Here is an 8,460-nt window from a genome sequence, read left to right as displayed (position 1 = left end):
CTCTCAAACTGATAAGAGAGCTGTTTTGTCAAGTTCTGAGTAACGTTTCTTTCCAGTAACAGTGCTGCTTACCTAACTGACCAGCCATAACACACCCATTTTATGGTCTGTCCAGCTGAAGAAGAAAGATCAGGTGACATGCCCAAAATCTACAGAAAGGCTGGAAAGGAGCTGGAAGCCAACCAAACCCTGTTCTCAAGTAATTTTCTCATCTACAAGCCACTAACATTATTCATTTCTTGAATTATTAAGCTAGTAGTAAAATAATCTAAATATTGCAACATGAATTTGCAGTAGGTATATTACTGAAAAATAAATGGCATCAATACACTAAAGGCAAAGTCACGTTGCATCCAAATTATGAAAATTTTAGTAACGGCTAAAAATACCAACTGCGGTTGGGCTGGCTGTTCTTGACCCCAAACACTTGACCGTTTTTGACCAGTAATAAGAGGTGCCAATTGATTTCAGCATCCGCCAAATCGCTAGCAATCGATACCACAGTCTTTACATGTTCCAAAGCACTCCTGAAGAAGAAAGCACTCATGATGCTGGTCTGACACAATCTAATTAGGGCTCAGGAAGCAACAAGTATAGCTTCACTGAAAACAACCTGCCAGCACCTCACTAAGCTCACCCATGCCACTGAGCCATATTCAAGAGCACAGCTAACTCAAGATAGCTAACCTTTTGAGTCTGTATCTTTAGAAATCCTAACACTCTCCTCCTCGGTTGAGCTTTCCTAAGAAACGAATGCAACAAAAAAGATAAAAATCTTGCAGGGCATTGCAGACATAGACAAATGTCTGTGGACACTAGCAGAACTAGAAGGACTGTTATGGAAGGAGAATGAAGTCTCCTACAGAAAAAGGACAGTGCAGGAAAGGGTTAATTTAGAAGAAGCTTTTGACAAACAACAGGTGAAAAAATAGCATGAAGTAATCACAGGTTGGTTCTACAAATGAATAAAAGCTACTTTGGGTATTTCAAAAAACAGAACTGACTGGGTCAAAAGCCAGCTACATGCGCATTATGAATAATGCCTCTAGCATGGCTTTTACTATCAGATACTTCCTACAGTATTTACTCCCAGTTGGCAGAGGTGAAGAAATTTGACCTCTACTTGGAGAGGATAATAGACAGACCAGGAAACAGACATTTCTTTCCCACAACAGTCAGAAGGCTTTGCATGCATTTGACTACAGAAATTAAGTAACAGCACCTAAGAAGATACCAAACTACCAGCTATAAAAAGAGCAAAGGAAAATTAAAAGGTAATTTTCATCAGTATCATGCAAGTACTGACAGGAGGAAAAAAAAACCATCCACAGAAAAAAAACCCAAAAAAACAAAACACACACACAAAAAAACCCAACCACAAAACAAACACCCAAAACCCACAACCTCACTTACCCTAAATAAAGGCACCATTTACCCCAAAATGATTTGTTGCGTTGTTCTCGATTTAGGAAACAGAGGCTCAGCTGGCACACCTTTCTTAACAATAGAACTAATGTTCAGCAACAGGAGGTGTAAACAATATGTACAACTTCCCCAGCAAAAGGGGAGATAGAAGAAAAAAGAGCATCAAGTCTGGAGTATTAATTCAACTCCATTCTGTTCATTCAACAGTCTTATCATTGCTGTAACTTGATGAATTCTATACAAACAGTGAAATCCACTACAGGTCTTAAAAAGCAGAAAAAATATTTTGATCTTGAAAATAAAGGGAAATGAAACATCTGTTATCAAACCAACTTTAAATTGAGATGAGGTCTGTAACTTCATAAACCCTCAGTAACTGGCTATCTCTGGCAAGATATTTACTAAATTTTCCTAGCTTAGTTTTAATGTATTCAACAATGTCTGCATTTTCCTCCTTTACTGTGAGCAGACCCAAAGCCTATGAATTGCCTTTAAGATGAGTTATTAACAGCAGTAACGGGAACCATGGAAAATAAAACTTCATCTTAAAGGCTTTTTAAAACAATACTCAAATTGTGGGGTTTTTTGTTGTTTGTTTGTTTTGTTTTTTTTTTTAATAACTCCTCACAGATTCTGTATAGTGCTGATCAAAAGGTATTACCAGCTCTGGAGGAATCATAGCACTGACAACTCAAATTGCATTCATCAGTAATTCAGCTCACGGCCACTGTTACCCACAAGCCCATTCTGTCCCACAGTGACAACTTCACTTCCAAAAGCCAACTTATTAAACACGATGAGGTCGTAGGCTACCAGAATTTCACCCAAAGTACTTCATTACAAGACAGCCTCTGAACCCCCCCTTATCTTACACTGTATTTCTAACCACAAGCACATGAAATTAGTAAACAGCTTCCTGACCTACTTTTCACTGACCTTTTTCCCTAAAATTTTTATTTTGCCAGATTACAGAATCACAGAATGGTTTGGCTTGGAAGGGACCTTAAAGATCAACAAGTTCTAATCCCCAGATTACTTAAAGCGTCTCGTTAGCAAGAGCTGGCATTCCCAGACATCAAGAACTGGGAGCCTGAGTTGAGGAGTCAGGAGATTACCAGCTGATGAGAAAGCCACAGTACAGGAGAACAGTACTGCCTGAACTTTACCTGGCTATCACATTAAATTCCTTCTTTTTACTTCAGAAAGTTTAACAGCGCTATTGGGGCACAGAGCACCAACCTCAACCTGGTATCATGGAAATGCAATATTCCCAGTGAAAAACAAATTACTGAAATGGTAATAACTGCATCATGACACAGACAACTGATATTATAAAGTCTGGCTCTTAGTTATTCCCAACTTTGCTACTGTGAGTCACTTGGTCTCTACCCATTTTGGATGAATGGAAATGAAATCTGCCTTCTCTAAAATAAGTCTTGAAAGGTTAATGACCAAGCGCCACTGAACAAGACAGTACAGCAGAAACCTAGCAAGAAGAACTAATCATGGTCTGTCTCTTCCTGTTCATTTCCAGGAAATCTCGAGGCATCAAAGCAGAAAAGCATCGTACAGGCCACTGCAGAAATCTCACGATAAAGTCAAATCCATGACCTGCATATATTGAAACAAAAATGTTACCTTGAAAGTCTTAAATACATGCATTGGATTAAAAAGTGACCACTTGTTCTGCTTATGATAAAAAAACTGTCAGATTGAGCCCTAACATCTTTTAAGCTGTCTTCTTGGAGACCAAACAACCCAAGGTATGATAATGCTGAAGGCTGTATGCTATTCTGCTACTTAAATCAATTTCTGAGCATTCAAGAGACAGACTACAGGGTCAAATTGATGTAAAACCCTAAACACCTTCTTCAATAAAAAGGGGTATTAGGTGGGATCATTCTGAACCTAAAGCTGATCACCACATGACCACAGGCATGTTACTTGACCTTCCTGTGCCTTCAGTAATGCATCTGCAATGGTGTAACAGCAACACCTCAGTGACTGAGCCGCATCTCATTTTCAGTCCTGAATGAGTAATCGATGTGTGTCCCAGCTGCAGAAAGTAAGTCGCATCTGTGGAGAAACTGCTGTACTGTACAGGCTCTATTCATGCTGATCGGACATGTGAAGAGGGGCCACTAACAAGTGGGAATGGGCAACCCCAAAATTAAATTCTAACCCTCAGCAGTAACACTGAATAAGTGACAAGGAATCAGTCGCTCCGGTGTAGCTCAGAGATGCACTCCGTTGTGAGAAGACAACTGCAGAAAATACATTCCATATATTACATTTAATGCACGTTTTCTTTTGCCGTCTCTTTCATCCAGTTTTCTTTCTGCTCAGAATTACACATTTGTAGATGTTGCATCCTAGACCAAGTTGCAGACTCAGAACTGCATTACACATTAAAAACCTCACAGAGATGCGACAGAAAGACAACACAAATCACCACGGAAATCATACCAAGTTCCCTGCAATATTTGCTGCCACAAATTCTGGTGTCTTAACAATTCAACTGCTCCTGAGTTACGGTGCTAAAGTAAAAGGCACTAGTGTCTGTTCTCAGCTGAACTTCAATTCACGTACTGGAAAACAGAGACAAATGTGGTTTCCTTGCCACGTAAGCCTCATATTATCTCGGAGCTGCAACTGTGCAGAGACACGCACTGTGCCACACAGTTTTATCCCAAAGCTCTTTCCCAGCACTATGCCTGTCCCTCTCTCCCACTGCCGCTTCATTTTTTTGGTTCCCCATTGCGATCGATAATGTTCAAGCCAGCAAAGATTTTCACATATTGGTGTTACTTTTCCAGAGTGCTCATTCTGAGGTGCGAGTTATACGCTTGCAACTACGGTATTTAAATCTCTCTGATCTAGTAAATGTGTTATTAAATCTGATGCTCAGTTTCTGTCAATGTTTACAGTTTTCTAAGTAATTCAGTCAGCTGAGATAAAGAGACAGAAGCTGAGATTGACCACAGACCCAATTCTGTCAAAAAGTACCCTCAATACACTAACTTTGAAATGTTATAGAAAATTAAATACAAGTTGCTTGAAACTATTTACTCATTTGAAAATTTTTCAAAGCTCTGATGTACCTGGTGGAGACATTTCGGTCAGAGGGTGACCAGACAATTGCGAATGCTCGGTCTGCAGCTGCTTTCACTGTGTGGTATGTAGAGACTCCCTCTCATTACCAGATAAGTTTAAGTGAGATGTTGATATACAGATGGGTCATATATGAGCATACATTTCTGGTGGAGCCAGGAGTAGACGTGATAATATACAAGAGATAGCGAAGAAAGTGAACAAAATCAAGGCAAGGCAAAGTAGTCTGCATTTTAAAGGTAAATACACCACGGGGAGATGGAGGGTCAGGGCAACCCAGGCAATTATTTCTTGTTGCTTGATCAAGTTACACCAATTTATCTCCCTAACACTTAGTGTTCAAAGCCTTTCATGATTCCCTATATTTACTCTTTGTTCATCCAATCTTATCTTACCTCATTAATCCTCACCTCCTCCACAGTGTCAGCTGCCACCATGATCTGCCCATTTGTCAAACTCACACAAACATCCTTCCTACCTCTCTTTTATCAGTTAGAGCAGTGCTTGGTTTGCCTGTGTTGCGATCGCTCCGTATCGACAGCTCTCAACTGCCTTGTGGTTGGCTTCAAGTTCCTTCCCTTTTCCCCTCCCTCTGCATACCCAGTTTGATGTATCCACTCACTTCCCAACTGGTTTGTGCACTTTCATTTCTACCAAACAGGCAGCCTTCGTGCGCTTATCGAGCACAAGCAGAGATGGCCAGGCTGACTGCAATTCACATCACATGCTTGAATGTGTAAGACCACAGTCCTTTTCCTGATTTCTCAGGAATTTCTCATCACACCTCTTCATGATGCCAAGTAGCAATTAGGCTGAAGAGCAAAACAGAAATAATTGACGCATTATAATTAAAAATTCAAGTGTTTAAAAATGAGTCAGAACTGTTATCCTCATACTCCAGCATAAATACCAGCCACCCAAACTCACGTACTACCTTCCATTCCCCACACTGTCCCTCCTCCTAGACAAAACATCACAGTTAGTGATATACCAGAACCATAGAAAACAATATTTTATTAGCTTTTAGTAGCCACATAACCACTCCCCTTGGAGCTTCTTTTGACAGAAACTGACTGCTCTATATCACTAGATATGAGAGATACTCAGAAAATTATGCTTAAAGATGATTGCTGTTGGACAGCTGAGTTCTTCATCTTGCCACTTTTCTATCGTGCATGTATATAGGGCGAGGGATGTTTGGGTTTAGCAAACACATGACAAGCAACTTACTGGTATCCTTAGAGCTTGTTACAAACCTGTTCCCTCTGCAAAGACATTTCCCCACCCCACCCCACCCTCCACCCGGGCAGCAGGGGAATCTGCACTGTGCCTGCCTGACTTTCAGCTCTTATATCACAGACACAACAATAACAGGTGTTAACTAGGGCAGGAGAACCACAAGATGAAGATCTCAAAAGAGCATTAATACCTGGTTTCCACCTCAAGGTCAAGCAATAAGATTTTTTTATAGACTTAAGCAACATAAAATACTTTTAAGAAAAATTTTAAATTTAACGTTTTGTTTGCTGTTCTAAGGGGAGACCTATTACTGTCTAAATTTAAAATTTTAGCTTGAAATCTAGAAATAGACTAGCACTTGCCTGTAAGTGAAACTATTATTTGGTCTTAATGCTTGACAAGTACCAGAGAAGACTTAAACCCAAATAAAATCGGGGGGGGGGAAAGGAGAAATTTCACATTTTTAAAGAGACACCCAAGGGTTCAGTCTTACTACTCACTGATTTTTAAAAACTACGATTACATGCCAGTTAAAAAACCCCAATATCGAAGAACTGACTTATGCCATAGCATCTCTGAACACATCTTTTTTTAGCCTTTGAAATGCTGTGAGGTACTTTGTGCTGGTTTAAAGTGTGTACTAGTTACAATCAAGACCTTGTTTAACTAAGTTACTGCAGTTATGGTTTCACAAAGATACCTACAACCCATTCAGGTAGCCTTATTCCACTGTTAAGAAGACATAAATACGATTCGATGCTGCTAACAAAGGTAGAATCTCTCGCTACCAGCTACACAATACAAATGTTAAAAACAAAACCCTGAGTCTGGGAAAAAGTGGCCTTCTAAGTAGTTGTCCAATAACCTCAATGCAAATGAAGTTACGACACTGGAATTCGGGAAATAGTTAAAATATTACAAGTCTGCTCAGACTGCCTTTTTCCTCTTTAAGGAGAGCAAGTAGCACAGTTAAACTTTATATTCTCCTCAAATGGCTGTGTCGCTGAAAGCCACATCTGCAACCCATTAGATGTTGGGAGCTCAAGGGGAACTCAGGCTAGATAAGCAACGAACAACTTGAACTTTTTTTCCACATAAAATACATGTTCCCACATCGTCCAAAGGTAAACAACGAAAAAACCCAACAAACCCCTAGAGAAGCGCAAAGCTAGAACCATTACACGCCTTGTCTTTCAAAAGGGTTTTCTCCAAGGAGCTCCTACCATCCCGCAAGACGGTACAGAAGTCCTAGGAAACACAAAGTGGGCAGAAGTTGCTCGCAGGAGCTGCGGCAAGGCTTTCATGCGCTGACTCCGGGCAAGGTTAGGACAAAAAGCGGCGGCGAGGCTGGCCTCCTGCGTCCCGGGCACCGTGTCGGCTCGCGATGGAGGTCACCACTTACCGGGGCGGGCGGCGCTGAAGCCACCACCGGGCACCCACGTTTTCCTGAAGCCCCTCGCGGCCTGCGAGGGCGATGCCCGGCGCAGGCAGAGCCCTGCCCTGGTGTCACGGTCCACTCGGTGGACTCATGATGGTTCGTTTGCTACGATCTCGAAAGTGCAAAATCAAGGTGACCAAAGGGGATAGCAGTAATAAAACAGTGAAATTTGATTCTGTTGCCCGTGAAGTGGCACACGATAGAGACGGGTGAGAGAAAGGAAAAAAGTAAAGTTTTAGAGAGAGGAGAGAGGGAGGTTATAGCTACCACCGCTGATCTCACGACGTCCTAACGGTCCCGGGTCCAACTGATGCTGCGTCGTCAATCGTTGTGGTCCTTGGTGGGGAAGCTTCCAATTTTCGTTGTCCAGAAGTCATCCTTTTGTGCTCAGTAACACACCTTGCTCCACCTCTGCCTCAGGGGTCTCCACCCTTCTCAAGTGAGGCCATCTCACACACGTGGGGTGGGGTGTCCGAGGTGTGGTCAGTCTTGGAGGCAGGTAGCCTTCCACCAGGAGGTGTGGTTTGGTATTATAATGAAGCAAAGTTGGTCTAAGATTCACAATTTCTTCATTGATATGGCAGTGCTCAGGAGAACAGCCCAGCACTGCCTGCACCGCACGGTCTGTGCTCAGGAGAACAGCCCAGCACCGCCTGCACCGCATGGTCAGTGCTCAGGAGAACAGCCCAGCGCTGCCTGCACCACACGCTGTGCCACACAGCTCTGCATTTGGGAGCCTTGGCACCGCATTCCACTCCAGCGATTGGCAAGGCCAAGCAAGCCGCTGTCAGTTACCTCACTGTCCATGTCCCTGATGACAATGTTGAGACAATGCTGATCTTCTGACTGACTCTTAACACCTGGAAGCTGTGGAGTGTTCCCATGGAGGTGGCAGCAGGGGGCGAGGAGCTGTGGCAGCCTGGAGGGAGTCTGCCAGCTGGACTCCTTGGCTGTTGTGTACCATGAAATAATCACCCAGCTGAGAATGACATGAATGCCTGGAGTGGCCTCTGCTGCTTTGACCTCACTTCAGATTACACCAGCTGCTCTGCTCCCAGCCTGATGCTTCGAGACACTGGTCTATGAACACCTGTAAGCACAGAGCACTCGTGCCTCACCGGCAGCTCCACGTGGAGCTCCCACAGCTCCAGGGCAGCTGCCTGCAGGGCTGAGCTGGAGAGCCCTTGGTTTTACGGACGAAGTGCAGAAGATGTGTGTGCTTCTATCGCTGTGCACTCAATTCCTCC

The sequence above is a fragment of the Athene cunicularia genome (assembly GCF_003259725.1).
Source record: "Athene cunicularia isolate RWA chromosome Z unlocalized genomic scaffold, athCun1 chrZ_part1, whole genome shotgun sequence".
NCBI classification, from domain to species: domain Eukaryota; kingdom Metazoa; phylum Chordata; class Aves; order Strigiformes; family Strigidae; genus Athene; species Athene cunicularia.
Note: the sequence above shows the minus strand (reverse complement) of the source record.